Here is a 19,916-nt window from a genome sequence, read left to right as displayed (position 1 = left end):
TTGAAGGATCTACATGAGTCCTTAAACAAAGGAAACAAATCCAGAAAGAGATAAGGGACCAGTGGCAAGTGAAGAGGAGTTGTATTCTCCTTCATATACTCCATTTTCATTCCCAGGTCTAACTTCTTCCAGTCTAGTTTCACAAGGACAACTCTCTATTTCGGCTAAGGAATTTATTCCTCAAAGTCCAGGTAATATATTACTTAGAAATGTTCTTTACCCAGAAATTTCCATTCACCGATGCGTAGTACTCAGATGTTTGTGAATCTGAACCCTCTTGTTCTCAATACCCATAACCAACCCAGAATCCAACCTATACCTAACCCTATTCTAGTACCACTATTTTCAAATCAAACCCTTCTATCTCAATACCCCTATGATACTTCCGGTCCTGCACCTACATCACCATTTACAAACCAACCCTTCTCAATTCCATACCCTTTTTATGGCATACCACAATTACAAGTTCCTAACACCCCTAATATCTAATATCTTTCTACTTATTACAGTCAACATGAACATATTCCACCACCCTTGTATCATCAAATCCCTTACTCTCCTCCACTTAACTTCCATCAACCTACTTACCTGAACCTTCAATTCCAAAATTAGTCTAACCCAAACAACTAACCCTTATCTTCACCTTCTTTCTCTAAGTACACTAAGATTGAATTTCCTAAGTTCAATGGAGAGGATTTGAGGACCTGGATCTACAAGTTGGAACAATTTTTTTCTGTAGATGATATTGTTGTTCATCAAAGGCTGAAGTTAGCATCCATTCATTTTGATGGGGATGCTCTCTAATGGCATCAAGGGTTTTTAAGGCGTATAGCTTATTTGCCTTTTACAACTTGGGAAGAGTACATATATGCCCTGGCAGATAGGTTTGGTGCAGAATACACTGATCCCATGACTGAATTAATGAGATTTAAACATACTAGTTCATTAAAGAATTATCAGACTGCTTTTGACAGTGTAATGACCAAAATCACATTACATGTTGAGTATGCCATTAGTATCGTCCTGAATAATTTGATAGCTGAGATCAGTGATGCTGTGAGAATTGGTAATCCTAGCAGTCTTCCACAAGCATACTATTTAGTTAAATTGCAGGAATCTAACTTTGCAGCTCAAAGAAAGGCTATCAGAGATACCCCTTTAGGATCATCCATCAACAAATTCAGTTCAGGATTTGGAACCAGTTCTTTGGGGACCAATACTGGAAGTTTCAAGAAACCAGTAACTGCTTCTATGGATACTAGGGAAAGAAAGATTTTAACACCTGCTGAAATGGAAGATAGAAAGTCAAAAGGGTTGTATTATATTTGTGATGAAAAATTTGCACCAGTTCATAGGTGCAAGGCAAAGAGACAACTCTTTCCTATTGAGCTGGAACCTAATGATAAAGGACCAAGTATTGAGGAAGAAGAGTTTCATGAGGACATAGATGAATTCCAAATCCCATTGAACGCTCTTCTATCTCATTACAAGCTCTTAATGGTAATATGGGCTATAGAACGCTTAGGCTGCAAGGTTTTATTGACAAAAGGCCTTGGATATTTTTATTGACTGTGGTTTAACTCACAACTTAAGTTGTTGCTGTAAGGTTAGATTATGTTCTACAAATAATCTCTCCTCAGGCTGTACACGTAGCAGGGTGTTTAAGAGGTTTAAATGGTTGATGCAAGGATCTGTGTTTGAGGACGATTTCTTCATCTTTCCCATCGGAAGTTGTGATATATTTTTGGGCGTACAATGGCTATGTCCATTGGAGGATATCATTTTCAACTTTAAGAGGTTATAGATGAAGTTTGACTACATGGGTAAATCTATAACCTTAAATGGTTCCCCACCCAGTGTCAAGGAAGTTAATGTGAAGACTATGGAAAAGTTGTCACCAATAACTTCTCAATTCTTCATGATTAAGCTTATGCAAAGTGAGGTCAAGTAAGTAAAGGATCCAGGAAGAGCAACAGCAAGGGCAGTAAGGCAACTACTAGAGGACTAAAACAACCTATTTGGTGAACCAACTACCTCCTTCTAAAGGTGTGTTTGATCACCATATCCCTTTAATAGAAGGCAGTGTACCAGTAAACTCAAGGCCCTACACAATCTAGAGCTGTCAAAATGGGCTGGCCTAGCCCATCTGGGCTTTGTAATTTGACAGGACAGGCTGGGCTAGCCCACCATTTTTATGGGACTTAAAACAACAATCCCAACCCATCACTACGTGGGCTACGGGCCTGGCTGGGCCAACCCACGTTTTTTAAAAAATATTTTCCATAATTTTTTAATTTAAATTCTAATTTAAAAATGCTAACATAAATATTTACAAGACAATATTACATGGTGTTACTACTTGCTAACCAAGTAAAATGATTCTAATAATGCTTATTAAGTTTGTATTCAAGTAAAGATTTGATTGCATAACTTCGGTATGAAATATCTACCTTTCTATGCAAATATTTTGGCTACAACTAAACAAGAAAATGATCTTGTAGGACCAAACCTTCTGCGAAACTGAATAACTTTTGATATTGTTAACACTTATTATATTAATAACTAATATCACTCTAAACAAATAGAGATATTAATAGCAAACTAAACAGATAATGAGTTGCAATACAACTAGTTAAATAGGAATATTAACCTAACTTTGTTCCAATATATCTCAATAAAATGCAAAACAAAATGACAATATTCCATACATTTAAAGTAAAAATAAACTTCAATGACACTTATGATGTATCCAACACCAACACATCATCTTCATCAAGCACATCTAAATTTTCTTGTGACAAGATTGTCTTAATATCTTCAGTTTCTTTCTATTTTTTATTATTTAATTAATATATTTATTAGGCCCACGGGCTGGCCCAACCCATGCGTGCTCAAGCCCACGGGTAAATGGGCTTACGTGGGCTGGGCTAAAAAGCCTCGTTCTTGAATGACCTCTAAAAATTCTAGCCCAACTCTATCAAATTACAAACTGAGTTTGGTCGGCCCAGGGGCCTTAGCCCATATTGGTAGCTCTACTACATATATTCACCAATACAAAAGGAAATCATTGAGAAGATGGTCCAAGCAATTCTTGCACAAGGGATCATTCAACACAGTTCAAGTTCCTATGCATCACCTATTGTACAAGTCAAGAAGAAGGATGGTTCTTGGAGGTTATGTGTAAACTATAGGGCTTTAAATAAACGCACCATCAAAGAAAAATTTCCCATTCCTATCATTTAAGAGTTATTGGAGGAGTTGGGGGGGGGGGGGGGGGGGTGGGTGTCTAGAATCTATTCTAAGATAGACTGAAGAGCAGGTTACCATCAAATAAAAATGGCTCCTACTGATGTAGCAAATAATGCATTCAAGACTCATTCAGGGCACTATGAGTACTTGGTCATGCCATTTGTCCTGACAAATGTATCATCCAATTTTCAAGGTCTGATGAATCACATATTTTAGGAACATCTCAGAAAATTTATCCTTGTTTTCTTTGATGACATTCTGATCTATAACACAAGCTTAGAGGAGCATTTACACCATTTGAGGATCACCTTTGACATATTAGCTAATCACCAGCTTCTAGCTAAGATGAGTAAGTGCATTTCTGTAGCAAAAAAAGTGGAATGCCTAGGTTATTATATTTTAGCTGATGGAGCTTCAATAGATCCTGGGAAGGTGGAAGCAGTGCAATCTTGGCCCCAACCTATTACCCTTAAACAACTAAGAGGATTCTTAGGATTAGCAGGGTATTATAGAAGATTCATTCAAGGTTATGGGGTGATTAGCAAACCTCTCACTGATTTGCTAAAGAAAGATAGTTTTTATGGAATTATAAGGCTAATGAAGATTTTGACAGACTGGAGGAAGCTCTAACCACAACACCAGTACTGATACTACCTAATTTCACCTTGCCATTTCTTATGGAAGTTGATGCTTGCAATGTGGGTATAAGAGTTGTTTTGATGCAAAAGGGTCAACCTATTGCATTCATTCGTAAAGGGTTGTCTGGACAACACTTAGCCTTATCTGTCTATGACCAAGAACTCTTAGCTTTGGTCATGGTTGTAACCAAATGGTATCAGTATCTAGCTAGTAGAACCTTTATTGTGAGGACAGATCAGAAGGCACTTAAGTTTCTACTTGAGCAAAAAGTACACACTGGGGCTTAGTTGAAATGGATTACTAAACTAATGCAGTATGATTTTACAATTGAGTACAATAAAGGTAAGGAAAACAAGGTAGCTAATGCCTTGTCAAGGTTACCATTGATTGAAATTGCTGCTATGTCACTATCTTCGGTTAAAACTGATTTTCTTCAACTGATTATGTTGAGTTGGGAACATGATCCTGAAATTCAGGAATTACTACAAAAATTCTCAACTGGGGGCTCTGAAGTAAAATCTTACACATACTTACATGACCAATTGAGAAGGAAAGGGAAGTTGGTTATTGGTAATGACTCTCAGTTGAGGAACGACATTATCAACTTATGGAACATCATAACAGTAGAAGCACATTCAGGAATTGATCATACTTACAGGAGGGTAGCTGGTCTCTTATATTGAAAAGGAATGAAGAAGGATGTCACCAACTTTGTGAAGGCTTGTGATACTTGTCAGAAACACAAGTATGATAATTCCCCTTACCCTGGTTTAATTCAACCTCTCAAGGTGCCTGAAGGTGTGTGGAGTAGCATAAGTATGGATTTAATGAAGGGATTACCAAAATCCTAGGGTAAAACAATAATATGGTGGTAGTTGATAGACTGTCCAAGTATGCACATTTTATTAGATTAGCACATCCTTGCTCATCCAAAGACATAACTAAACTGTTTATAGACAATATTTACAAACTACATAGTTTACCAGAAGATATAATCAGTGATAGGGATCCCATTTTTACAAGTAAAGTTTGGCAGGAGATTTTTTGAATACTTGGAGTGACACTCAACATTTCAAAAACCTATCACCCTCAGATAGATGGGTAAACTGAGTTGGTGAATAGATGCTTAGAAACATACTTAAGGTGTTTTTGTTCAGATTCTCAGAAGTACTGGTTTTCCTATTTGTGTGTGCCTGAATGGTGGTTCAATACTACTTTTCCTACTTCCATCCAAACCACCCCTTATGAAGTGATCTATGGCTAGCCACTACCCTTGCACTTACCTTATATGGCAGGAGAGTCAGCAATTGAAGAGGTGGATAAAATCTCACTAACTAGAGAGTTCAAATTACAACTTCTGAAATTTCATTTACAAAGAGCACAACAAAGAACGACAGACCAAGCCAACAAACACAGATTAGATAGACAGTTTCAACATGGGGATTGGGTATACTTAAAAATTCAATCATATAGGCAAGTTTCTATGGGAGGTCATAATTTTTCAAAACTACCAGCCAGATACTATGGACCTTACCAGATCTTAGAGAACATTAGTTCAATAACATACAAGTTATCTTTACCTCTTTAACTTTTTCTCTATCCTACATTCCATGTGTCTCAATTGAAATACTGTTATCAGATACCTGATTCCATTTCCCATCCACCAGTAGTTAACTTGTCTAGCCCCTATTTGCCTAAGCAAGTGAAAATTTTGGATAGAATAATGGTACAAAAAGGAAGTAAAGCTATTACTCAAGTCCTGATTCAATAGGAACAGTTGCCCAGTGATCAGGCTTCATAGAAAGATCTAAAGACTCTGCAAATCAGGTTCCCTTCCTTCCTTTCTTGAGGACAAGGAAGTTTTTAAGGGGGAGGGATTGATACGAGTTATAATGAAGGAGGCTGATGTGGTTGCACGCGAAGCTTGGACAGTTGTTCGTAGCCGTTGGGGTCGTTAAAAGATTTCAGTTATTGCCTTTTACCTTTATGTAATTTAGTCCCTCAATAACTTTAAGTAGTAGTTTTTATTAATTAAACATTTGACCCTCTATTTGCTTTGTCTTATGCAAAAGAGGTCCAAAGTTTGTTACACTCTGACACAAGAATATTTATGTGCAGAGCTAGTACTGGTCTCCCCTATATCACTGCTATCGTAGTCATTATGATATTTTATCAATCAAAATATCTTCTTTAGTATTTTCCTTTTCTTTCCAGTTTTTCCTTTCCTTGTTTTCTCTTAGTTCTTCGATTGGTCTAGGTTTTGGCTTTGTGAATTTCATAAGTTGCATCAAAGACAAAGTGCTCTGTATCAAGAAAGAAGAAAGAATCACTTAGAATATTCAGCACATCTTGTCAACATTCCCCACAGTTCTTGTTCGTCAAGAGAAAAATCAATTCTTGATTTCGTCGTCCCAAGGGGGAAACGATCAGTGCCAAATGCACGTCCAAGAAAAGTTATAAAACCATTCTTATGCAATGGTGGAGAACTAATGATCAAGAAAGCTGTGAAAAATAATTCTGAAGAATAACAACACAGTGTTAAGGCTGATAATGGGGAAAACAAACTGATAAAATCGATTGGGGTGCTGGTTTACGCGATCAAGAGTTCTTCCGTCTCAAAAAGTTTCAAAAGCATGAAAATAAAGAAAACAGCCTAAGGGCCCTTGATGATAGGGAAAACAAAGTGTCTAAAATTACTTGGAGGTTTGGTGCTAATATTGCATTTGAAAATCCAAAAAAAAAAAAACAATTGTCCGTAATCAGAAAAAGATCACGAGAAGTAGCCAACAACGTCCCACTTGGTTTCAACAATCAAGAACAATACTTATTGAACGAAAAAATTGTTGGAAAATAAGGAAAGCATGAAGAGGATTACAATGAAGAGGCTACAAGAGAAAAGAAGGAGGTGAAGAGGAACATTATTGTTAGAGCTGAAGCCCCTCTTATTATCAGCAACGAACGAAATGAATTACCTATTGAATTCAAGAATGTGATTACTGAAATTGGGGGTTCACTTAAATTGGTCATTATGAAAAGACTATTTGAGACTGATGCTAAACCAGCAAAGGAAAGGCTTTCAATCCCACTAAATCAGATTAATACGTTTCTTGCTAGGAGAACATTTTCTCAATCCATATGAAGAGGCACGTTTGAGTACATGTGATGGGGCTAAAATGTCTACAATGAGAGTTATGCTGATTGAGCCTTCTCCTCGAATATGTAAAATCAATATGAGAAAATGGTATATGAACAAAAGAAATGAGAGTAAGTCGCCCACGTTACCCTACGAAAAATTTAGCCTTCACGAACGTGGCCCAATTCTGCAAACATGAAGGGCAAAACAAGTACTGAAACACACCAGAAAATTCTGGTGTTTCCCAAACTTGGAATCAACACCCGGAACCACCCTGGAACCTTCCGGACACAAACTAAATATGCATACATATATAAAAACGGGCTGCGAATCCACCCGTGCCCTCCGAATTCACAACGGAGGTCGCATCTCCTCGGTCAATCCCCAAACGACTAAAACCAAATTTCCAACCAAGTACCCTAAACGCACCCGAAAGCCTCTGGAATCGAACCAACCACCCCCACCAAGTAATAAACGAGCCTCCGAACCTCAAAGAATTGAAGAAATTTCGAAAAAGGCCCGTTTACCCAAAAGTCAACTATTGGTCAAACATCTTCACTAAAGGTTCTAATTCTTCCAATATTCGTTAGAATCACCTGATAACCTCGGGAATTGGATCGACAGGGATAAAATGGTCAAAATACGCATAACGACCTGTTATCGAACAAATAGTTACATCAGATACCAATCAAACAATCGTCCTCGAACGAAAAAAAGAGTACGAAAACGGAAAAGAGACCAAGGAATCCACATTACAACTGTAGCGGTTCTATTTTTTTCGATTCTTTGCACTTGCGTCATTTAAAAAATGGAAGTGTCCTGGGGAAATACGGTTGTCAATCGTACTGGAAAAAAGGAAAAAATATACTTCTTTGTGGATGGTGCTCTAAATGGACTTATTTTAAAGTCTCCTTCTAATTTTTAGGAAATTGGAAAAAACCAGTTTGAAAAGGGTTCGTTCAAAACAGTTAAATTTTGAAAGAATTCGAATCTAACCAAAGTATAGGTAAGGGTTTTGGTGATCCCCCGGAAAGGTGTTAGGCACCTCGGTGTTAAAGATCCGTAAAATACAATTGACCTACGGGTTGTAATAGTATGCCTTTGTAGATTTAAATTGTTTATAGTGTAAAATCTGTTTTGGTTTATATTTCCACAACAAAGAGTCAGTCATTCATGCAATATATATCACATTTCGAGAAACGAAAGTGGTAAAGTTTTGCCCAAAATTAGGTATTGGGTCTCGGACTAGAACACCTAGGTTAACTCCCGAAGGCCTTTAACATATGTAGAACACCACGTAATTCCACCCGAGTTTTAGAAAAAAGGTTTTTAGTCTTTAAGTTTTATGAAAAAATCATTTTTAGGCATACTATTATTATCCATTTTTCAGTTATATTTTATATTTTATATTTTTATCCTTTTAGTCCAAGTTAATCCAAAAATAGTCTAAGTCCAATTTTGGTCCAAAATGTCCATATGCACGGTCCACAATTATTTTTATCTTTTAAGTTCATAAAATTTATCAAGTCATTTTTTGTTCAAAATCTTGATTTGCATTCAAAGAATGTTCATTTTTTATCCGTAAGGCAGTCTTACCCTCAAAAATCATATGCATGTTAACATTTATCGAAAATTATTTTTTATAACTTAAAAACAGTTTCGGCAGCTCTAGATTTAATGGACATTCTTAAAGGTTCCAATAAACACATTTCATCAATTTTCTAAGTAAATAATACGAGGTAAGGGGGTTGAGCCTACCAAGCCCAACAGAAAATAAATGCAATTTTAAACTTATTCGCTCCAAATCTGCTCCAATTGCTCAGCCCGTCCATAATGAGGTTGACTCGATCTAAGTGAATTGGTGGGCCTCATTTGACCCACCAAAGGATAGGGTGTTTACAAATAAAATGGGCATACATTGTATTAGTATTTGACTTAAGGACATAAATTCAATTACAATGCCAAAAATTAAATTACAACAGAATCGGGCTAGGTCCATAATTATTAAACAAATAGGGAGGAACAGTTTATGCAAAAAGGGAACATATCTCTCAAATATATCGGCTGAAAATAGTAGACATGCCCAATGGCCCAACTACTAAATAGGCATAAATTTTCTAAGTGTCAAACTGTAGGATATACATGATATAGTATGTGATATACCCTCATATGGAGAGTATACAACCTTTAATATCCTTCAATATTCACTGCTCTCAAACACCCCTTTTGAAGCATTCACAAGATACCCAACCTTTCCAGAAAAATGCTAAATTTCCAGGTTCATATTACTCAAGATTCAACAGACAATCAAGTAGATGGGCAGTTAAGGTTATGGATTCTAAGCTTGAAAAATCAGATAAGCATAACAAATAACTCAACCAAAGATAAGAAAGTAACAAACAGTCTTTAGCCAAACAAATATATATGAGGTAGTATCCAGAACACAATGCACACAATAGATCTTAAGAGTAAAATTCTCACTTGAAACTCATGATTAATCTAGAACAAAGTAAAGGCAACACTTAGTTAACAAAAGTTTTTCAAAGTTTCAGTTTAGGGATAGGTATACAGTTTCCACAAATGCAGTCACCGTCAAGCTAAGCCTATTTTGACAGAGTTCAGAGGTGATAAAAAATAGGATAGTGTACCTAAAGTTTAAATCTTGGCTAGTGCCAAACAGGATCATTCAAGGCAGTACTCAGTTTCTTGAGATTTCAAAACTGCAATTTTCAGTCTGTTTTCAAAGTTCAGTTGTACATAATCTTCTAATGTTGGCTAAGTGAATTAATCTTACAAGTTTTACACAGTTTCAAGTAAGTGATTCACAAGTGAAGACTACATCTAGCAGTTATGCTAAATGACATAATAATGTACAATCAAAGGAGAAAGCATAACTGCATTATACCCTTATAAGTTTTTTCCTAATCAAACAACTATGCCAATCCCAAACAGGACTCAAGAAATGTGCAGTGTCACTGAGAATTCAATACAAGATAACACACTAAGTAAAGATTGAGGAATACCCAAGTTAATCAACAAACAGGAAAAAAGCATCTTCATATTTTCAACTTGCAGTTCCTCTCTTTTTTTTCCAATTTTTTTCCTTCTAGCACAAGTAATAAATTTTTAGTCTTCACACTTATCATTTTCAGTCTCTCAACTTTTAAAGCAGGTTCTCAATTTTAAAGGTGGAAAAACAGTCAAAGAAAAGTAAGGGAAATAATTTCACAAATATTCCAGATAAGGCATGTGACATACAATCTCCACTTAGTCTCTATTTCCAAAAATTGCGCAAAAGAGCCCCAAGTACAAGTAGGAACCTATGGAGATCTCAATGGGTGCATGAATGTTATCCTAGGCTGGAAATGAAATGCCATGTATGGCATGGTTCAACAGTTGGCTAGGAGGTGTAAGCACTGGTCAAGACAAGTATGGGCAACATCCTATGATCAACAAAACAAAGACAAGATCCACAAAGGTATTCAGAAATCTCAGAAATCATGTTAAAGGGGCATGAAACGTATCCTAGGTCTTTTACAGTATCAGACATGGTTTAGTCTTAGCTTAGATTCCCTACACCTATGAGGCAATCTCAGATTTCACAAACAAATGACAAAAGAGAGGTGTGTCACAAAAGCAAGTACCACACTTAATCCTTTAGAAAAGCTTTAGTCTTAGCTTAGATTCCCTACACCTAGTCTATTAGGTGATCATATCAGGCAAAGAGAACCAAGTAGTTTGTAAGCAATCCAAGTGTAAAATACAAGTCACAAGTAACAAACCAACATGAACATTGCTAAAAAGTAATCAATATGAGACAAGACAAATGGTATGTAAGTCACAAGCAAATCAGAAGTGAAAAGAAACTTCAAGTAGAAAGAGTGACAAGTTTCAAGAATTCCAAAACTGAGACAAAGAGGTTCATGGCACTATCCTAGGTGCGGGAGATGGTTCACTAGACAAGAATTGATTCTAACAAATAAACAAGGCCAAGTAATTGAACATTACAAGTAAGTCAAGTACAAATAGGATCACCTAAGCATGGTTTCAGTTTTAAGATTCATTTTAGTCAACTAGGTGGTCATGTTAAGCAAAAGGATTGAATGAGCTATAAGCAATATCAGTATAAGGGGAATACAAGACATAAATGGAAACTTATGTGGACACTGTAGTCAAATTGCAAACAGGACATAGGGTCGGAACATGATAAAATCACCAACAACACTAATCCTTTCCCTAGATCCATTATTCTATTTTTAGTCAAGAACACAAGTCCTTCTCCTACAGTCTTTAAAATCAAATGACAAAAATAAGAAATTAAAGTACATTTTAGAAGCTCTCAGCAACAATAGGTTCCATTTAGTTTCTAATTTTCATACTTAGGAAAAAACAATCAGAATTACAGGTTTCAATGTATACTATAGTCACAGTTTAGCATTCTAGGGCCAAAACAGGTTCATTTTACAACTTTTAATCCTTAAAGGTCATACTTGGCAAATCACAGCCTCAATTTCCAAAAGGCAAGTTCTGAGGGGTGTCAAATTATAAATTGGAGCAAATAATAACACTCAAAAGCAATTTCCCTCTTAAATGGATAACAATGGTCCCCAAACAACACCTAGATGAACACAGTTTGGTCTACATAGCTGATTTCAAGGTAAGTTTCCATTTTTGTCACATGGTTAGATAATTTTCCACAGACATCATACCAAACTATAGAAAATTTAAGGCAGGGGACTTAGAGGGTCTATGACCTCTATCCTAGATCATGAAGATGCATTAGGAGCAAAACACATTACAGATTGTACCAGGATAGGTTAAACAAGTTCATATTTTAGCTTGTTTATAAGTAAAAGAGGGACAGAGTTGCAATTCACTGAAGTTCTGTGCCTTTAAAGCCATTTTCAAGTTCTAACTATGCAAATCTCAGATGAGGCAAGCATAAATTTTCCATAGACTGATGAAAACTCATTTTTTAGCAGATACAGACTTCAATCTTTAACCAACTTCTCGTAACAACTCCCAGGTTTCAAAATCTTTATGAGGCAGACAGTAAGTTCCATTTTTATTCCTATTAAACTACTCAAACAAGATATCAAGTCTATTCAAAGCTATTCAGTTTTCATTAGAACAATATAAGCACTTAAGTAGTCTTTCAAAACTTCAAATTAACAAAGCTAGATTATGGTGATGACTCAAGATCATTTTCACAGAAGAAACTGTGAGTATACCAATCCAAATCAAGATATCAAGCACTAGGCAGTAGTGTATACCATTTTTAACAGTTTGACAATAGAGAAAATAATATACCATAAACTTAAACCAAAAGGCAATTTCAAGATATTTGGCCATTTAAGCAACGCTTCATTCAAGTTTTAAACAAACAACTTCATGACTCATTTCTGAAGGAAAAAACTTACTAACTTAAAATAATTTTCAACATATCAAACAAATATACCCTCTTAAGCAACTAACAGAAAATCATGTCCCACCACATATGGGCAAAATAGAGTCTAGAAACTGAAATAAGCCATAGGAGTAATTCCAGATTTTGAAATAACTATGTCTTACGCAAAATCAAAGCTAAATACTCCTATCATATCAAAACAGTCTCCAAAAAATCACCACAACTTCAAAACACAAAGCTAAAAACAAAGCATGAGATTACAATTTCAAATATAGATTATGGCCAACTAAACTTCTTGTCCTAAACATCTAACTAGCTACCCTTGAAATATACTTTTTAACAAAATCTATCACTTAACTCATTTTATGACTTTGAATAGTAAAACAAGCACACAGCATTCATGGCATTTCAAATAACAAACAAGTTTAAAAAAAGCATAATCAAAACTGAAAATAGGAAACAGGATTAGAATAGGATTTACCTTTTACTGGGGCAACCTAAAGATCAAAATAGGATTGAATCTTCAAACTTCAAACCACTAAACCCTTTTGATCCTAAAAATCACCCTTTTTTATCTTTTACTTCATGTATATCTATATATATTGAATAGATATTCTTTATAAAAAAAATGTTTTTCATACATATATTTCTTCTATATCTCTTATATTTTTTAGCGTATGCTTTTCTAAATTTCGAAAAAAGGTCCCCTTTCCAATTCCTCAACTTGCTATTTATAGACTTTTCCAAATTAGGGAATCCAAGGATAAAATGGACACCTCATCCTAAGTTTTTGCCCCCAAAAATCTTAAAATTGTACCCTATAACAGATAATTCAAAATTTTCCATATAGGACAACAAAATACAACTAATTTGTACCCTAAAATCTATCTAACAATCAAATCAAAATTTGAAAAAAATCAAAATAGTACAAAACAACCTATATTCCAACAGTTTAGTTGTACTAATTAGTACAATAGGATAAAATCCCCAATTCGTGTACCTCAATTTAGGGACTTGCTAGGAAATTTCTCCTTGGTTTGATTTTGTGGTGCTAAGTTGCACAAGATGGCTAAGGGTTCGTGACCCTGCCCATGGCAACCTTAACCCATTCAAACCTGAGTAACATCCTAGTTTTAGGGATTGATTTAGATAGCAAAACGAATATTGGAAGGGAATTGAACCTGGAAACCATGAAAGCACATGGTTAAGGTAAAAAATCCTAAAACAATTAGCTAATATAAGTCCAAAATTGTCATGAATTGAAGGTGCGAGCAAAACCCTAACGATGTCACCTCCATCGCCTCAAAAATGGGAAAGGGGTGATGGGTGGAGTGAAATGGAATGGGGGGAGGGGGTGGAAATTTATTTTAATAAACTTCCATTCCCCCTTTAGAAGATCCCCCCAATTTAAATCAATTAGAGACCAAATATTATAAATACACAGATCACTAAAGAAAATAATTATTTAGGCTAGTTAAAATGTAAAACTCATAGATTAAAAATATTAGCTTTGAAACGAGCCTAATATTGACATACTTCCGAGTAATATTTAAAAATGTAAAAATGAGCTGTAATTCGTACATCATTTTAATTAACAATTTTCCCGAATTAGACAGAGCGGGATACATATCTTCCTTTCAAATCATATTTGTGAGAATAAATAGCTAGCAATTTTCTTATAATTGTCAATTTTTTATAATAATAAAAATATAATGTCAATTTTTCAATTTTCTCGGGATTTTTGAAATTTTAAAATTGAAAGGAAGTGCCCTTACTCCGTCTTTGACTTCAGAAATTTGAAACTTAAAACACGCAACTTATGAGGTGAAAATTACGTGTCAACAATAACCTCAAGGAATCCTCCACAGGCAGGAAGCACACCGATAGTTCACCTTATCAATCAAAGTCACCTTTAACTTAGTTCACATACCCAACTTTTCCATAGTTCACATACTCAACTTTTCCTTTCTTTCATACCCGAAATCTTTTTCCGGCTGATCCTCGAACATACTGATTTGTCTCCACGTGAATTACCTGGTTCTGACTATGATCGTACCACTCAATGAATTGGTTGATTCCATAATACCGTCATAGACACTACAACCCTCTGACTATCGTCTCCAACCATTGCCAAAACTGAACCACTAGAGTACTCTAATTTTGCTAATCCTTTATTCACACTTTCCAAACTGTCAACATCACTAAGATTCCTTAGAACACATCGATACATGCCACGAGTCCAAATCACGATTTTTGCCAAGAAAGAATCCTTCGTTATCTAAATAAATTTTAACTATTTCTAGTAACACTGATCTTACCGGCAACCGATTGCACTAGTCCCAAGTCTATTAGAACTGTATCCCGAAGTTGAACCCACTTAGTGAACATCCATCGTCCAAACCTTTCAAATCCTCCAATTACTAGCTAAATGCATAACTACTAATTACATTACTGAACCACGCTGTAGCAAGCCATCTGACCATGCTAAAGACTGCCCATAACCATTTGCACCTTCTCAAGACGTCGCCAATACCAAGGTAAACCACTAGAACTGCCCGAATAGTGCCATAAGCAAAATACTAACAATCTCGCCGGAAAACCTAAATGTGACCCGATAACGCTGCCATATCCCAACTCTGAGCTGAAAATTCATCGACCCCACAAAGGTGATTTACTAGAGTATCCATAAGTCCTTCTGATAATACAACATAGTAGTTCCAGACAACTGGTGCGTCCGGTACTAATCCTTTCTCCCACTATCAACCATTTTAAAACCCCATAATATACATGGTATGCCTTTTGTATCTCTGCGGTAACCTTGTTCACATCACTTTTCATTTCTAATCAGCCCTATGTCACCCTTGAGCTAAAAAGCTGGAATCTATCCAAGTCATTAATTTAATACCGAAGAACTATACCTTAGGATTGTAACTTCATGTTTCTCAACTTTCACCCGACGCGCAAATCCGATATAACCCGAACCTACCAACGCTAAACCCGTGGCTTCATATAATACCCTTTTAACCATCGAATCTTTCATTGCAAACATCTCTATATGCCCATCACAAATTCGGAAGCATCAAATCTTGCAATCTCTTGCACAACTATTCCCAGGTCTTAATATTCCTAAAATGCTCACCCAAACTATCCAATTATAAACTTACACATAACCCATTACCAAAAATATGGTCCCATCTCGAAAATATAACCCTACCTTCAAATTTTAGAGATTCCCGAGTTCCTTCTCGTTAGACAACTCTAGCTCATTAATGTGTTGACATTTTTGCCAACTTATGCTTCTTTTTAATGCTAAATTCATGCCCCATGTGTGTGATTAATGGACTAATAATGGTTTGAATGATGTAATTTTTGGTTTTGAGGCCTTGGAGAAGCATAAGGATTGGAATAGCTTCAAATGCTTGAGAAAATTGGATAGGAAGGCCAAAATTTGAAGGGAAAATGGCTAAAGAAGCAAAAAGGAAAATATGTGTGGACCACAAGCTCACCCACGTAGCTCGTGGCCACCTATGTAGCCATGCAGCTGAGTTGAAGAAAAATGAATCTATTTTCGGCCACATGAATTACATACCCACGCAGCTACCCACATAGCTCACCCACGTAGCTAGGCGAGAAGGGCATTTTTGCCACAATTGTGGATGACTTTAAATAGATTTTTAGGGATTTTTCTTAGATCACCTTGACACCTTTGAGCTTACTAGTGCCTCCATAGCGTCTTTTGGCAAGTGTTGAGAGATTTCATCATAGAGTTTGAATTTTCTTACTTAAGTACTCTTTAATTAGGTCTTTAGTTTCTCTTTATCTTATATTTGCTAATGCTATTATGAGTAGATAAATCCCCATAGCTAGGGTTGTGACTCTTATGACATTAATGTGAATGGGTATTTTATTATCTTTCTTATTTTTCATAACCCAATTCGTGAATCGTGATGGCACCTACCCTGTCCCCCCCTCCCTCGAGGGCAAGCGAACCATTCTCAAATCATTGTAGTCATTTATAAGCAGTTTGCGAAAATAAACCGTGATTTAGTTAACATATTCAAATGATATAAATAATAAGTGCGGAAGTAATAACAACCCCCAAAATTTGGTCTAGATTAGTACAAGAGCCACTATTACAAGATACAAGTCTGATATGAAGTAAAAATCTCAAGTATAACAATACTGGCTTAAGAATACAGAATAGACAGGTATATGCAAAGAAAGAGTCTCCGAGTTGCAGATCTAGCCAAAGCTCACCCTGGAATCTTTGTCGAGTAGAGTCGGATCACTCTCGACGACAGGAACTAGAACTAGTAACAAACTTTGCACTTAAAAGAAGAGTACAACAAGAGTAGCATCAGTACAAACAAAACGTATTAAGTAAGATTAGTTCACGTATACAAGATAAGTAGATAAGCCCATAATACCCAAACCAGAGTCACAGAATATCCCATAACCGAATCACCACCTAAGATGAAACTTCTAAACCATAAGTTTGTCTTATCACACTAATCTCAATTGATAATCATAACCTAAGTTTTGAACTAGGCAGAATCAATATCCAGCAATCTAACCCAGTCTATAATCCAGTCGTCACCACAATAATACTAACCGACCATACCAAATCAGAAATAAAGAGTCGTATGATGATGCATGATAATATGCAACGATGTGCAATGCAATGCACTAGCCAAATACCTCGAACATGTACATACATGCTAACGACTATTTTCGCTTATTAGTCATGACCCATAAAGGACCCGCGAACTCCATATACCCCTCTCTCCGGAACAACCCTCAGATTACGAGCTCACAAAACAGGCCACATCCTCACCCCCTGTCAAATGTGACTTTTAAACATATATTGTATGTGAGATAAGTATTCAAACTATGGTTCAAGTTTTGAACCCCAAGATGAAACATCAATTCAAAAGTAAGCATGATCAATCAATGAAATCAAATGCAAATGGAAGTGCAAGTCACAATGCTATAAGCCATACCAAAACTTATATAAGTCAGGTCAACCATGGAATGGATCATACAAACCATCTCGGTCAACATAAGGAGTCCATGACACCCTTTACTTTCGAATATAGCAAGTGTTGACACCCAATTTTGTCTCGCCTCTCCTCCGAAATACCTATTTACACTTCTAATATTTTTGGAAAATTAAAAAATATATATTTATATTTTACTGTAATTATTAGCCTCTTATCAATACCGGCGTTTCATTATTCTATTACAGTTACTAGCTATTATTATTCTTATTATTATTATTATTATTATTATTATTATTATTATTATTATTATTATTATTATTATTATTATTATTATTATTATTATTATTATTATTATTATTATTATGTTACCAGTACTACTATAATTCGCATTTTTTTCATTTCAGCACTCTTTTACCAGCTTACGCACACGCATCACATTTATCGTCGCTACTTTAAATAATAGTGTTTATTTACTGTGGACTTTCGAAATATTATTGCACGGCTATTACGACGGCATATAATTTTATTATCTGAGCACTAATAATTGCATATTTTGTATTAAGTAATATTTTAACACACTTTAGTATAGAGTTATTTAAATAGGTCTTTTATTTAGATGTAGTAGCCAATCAACTCATACTATTTTTGGACCAATTCATAAGATCAGCCCACATTTTCAATTTACCTGGCCATATTTCAATATCATTAGCCCATTCTTTTAATTCACCAGTCCAACATCCTATTCATCTACCCAACCAGCCCATATTTTAATCGACCCAGTCCATTAAACCCTTTGACCCGACCCGAATTCGTTCAAAACAAAGGGTTTCCTTTCATTTTCCTCCTTCCTCAGACGCCGCCCCCTCCCCCAGCTTTATTCTCTCCCTCTTTCATCGTCATTTCCTCTCCACCACGCCGCACACCCCACACCCACTGCCCTTTGTCCCCCACGCTCCTTCCCCCCCCCCCCTTCTTTCTGTCCCCCACGCTCCTCTCTCTCTTCCACTTCCCTTTGTCCCCGCTCCTAAAAAACGAAAACCCTAATCCACCCTATAAATAATCCTATCTTGAGTCGTTTAGAATAGGTTTTTGAGACGGAGAAATCCCCTTACAAAGACACAGTTTTTTTTTAGTCGCTGAAATCCTTACAAAGGGAGGTTTTTTTTATTCATGAAATTCCCCAAGAACTGAGGCCTTGGAATCGCAGAAATCCCCTAAGAATCAAAGTTCTTGAATCGCCAAATTTCCCTTGAAAATACAAGTCTTTAATTGTTCCAGTTCCCCTTTAAAACATCGGCTTTTAATTTGCTCAATATCGTCACAAAAATATTAGATCCTGTTCTGATTTGCTGTGGGTGTTCGTTCGAATCCGAGCATACGCCAACTCGAATTTCAAAGTGTTTCGAGGTATATCGAAGACTCTGCACCCGCTTTGCTGCACCCGAAGAAGGTCGGTAACCCTCCTTCTCCTTTGCTTCAGTTTCTGTTCTATGTAACTTTATGTAGTTAGACTGATTTAATTAGTTTAGTTGGTTCTAATATGGCACGTCTGGATGGCTGTTAAATATTTTCTTACCTTTAGCTTTGGATAAGTACGAGGATAATCATTGTATGTTGAAATACTGGGTTTGAAATTTTCATATCATAAGTATTTAATTTCAGTTCAATGCAACCCCTTTAAGTTGATGTATGTTCATGAGTTAAAAAAAACTCGAGTAAAATATGCCAAATCAATGTTATTTTCCACTCCTTGTAGTTTAGTTAAGAAGTCGAGTGTTAGATTCTACTATTTGCACTTATTCTTTGAGTATTTATAAGCATGTTTCCCTTTTCCAGTGTGTTTTGAATTAGACATCATTATTTGGTGTATAGTGTATATGTTGTATTTCAAGCTATGTATGAATCAGGTGTATTTTAAAAGAAAGAAGTATATTTCAAGAACGTGTTCCCACCATCAGTGGAGGAATAGAAGTAAAGTCAGATCAATCTGGACCAACTAGATACCAATCTGAATGGAGTAGCAAGAAAGGAGTGTAGAAGATAGAAGTTTCCTAATTGTCCTATAGCCTCTCGCAGATAAGTACGGAGCTTATCATACCGATTCGTAAGACTCTACAAGACATACTCTTGTACTTGTAAGATCGATAACCTAGGGCTCTGATACCAACTTGTCACGACCGAAATTCGTGAATCATGATGGCACCTACTGTCACGACCCAACCCCGGGGCCGTAACTAGTGCCCGAGTAGGACACCCGTTCACACTTATTTAGCAGAATCGACATACAAATAGCTTACACATACACAAAAGTCAGATATTGTCTTAAGCGGTTGCATATCATCGAATGAGTCATAAGAAAGCCGGCGAGGCGGTCACAAAACATGTCGTCCCATTGACACATACACATACATATACATATCAGCCGTTAAGGCTATCACAGCAAACGGAACCGCTTAAGACATAGATCACACAAACATGACAGAACAGA

Source organism: Lycium barbarum, chromosome 10 (assembly GCF_019175385.1).
Source record: "Lycium barbarum isolate Lr01 chromosome 10, ASM1917538v2, whole genome shotgun sequence".
Classification (NCBI taxonomy): domain Eukaryota; kingdom Viridiplantae; phylum Streptophyta; class Magnoliopsida; order Solanales; family Solanaceae; genus Lycium; species Lycium barbarum.
This window is presented reverse-complemented; position numbering follows the sequence as displayed.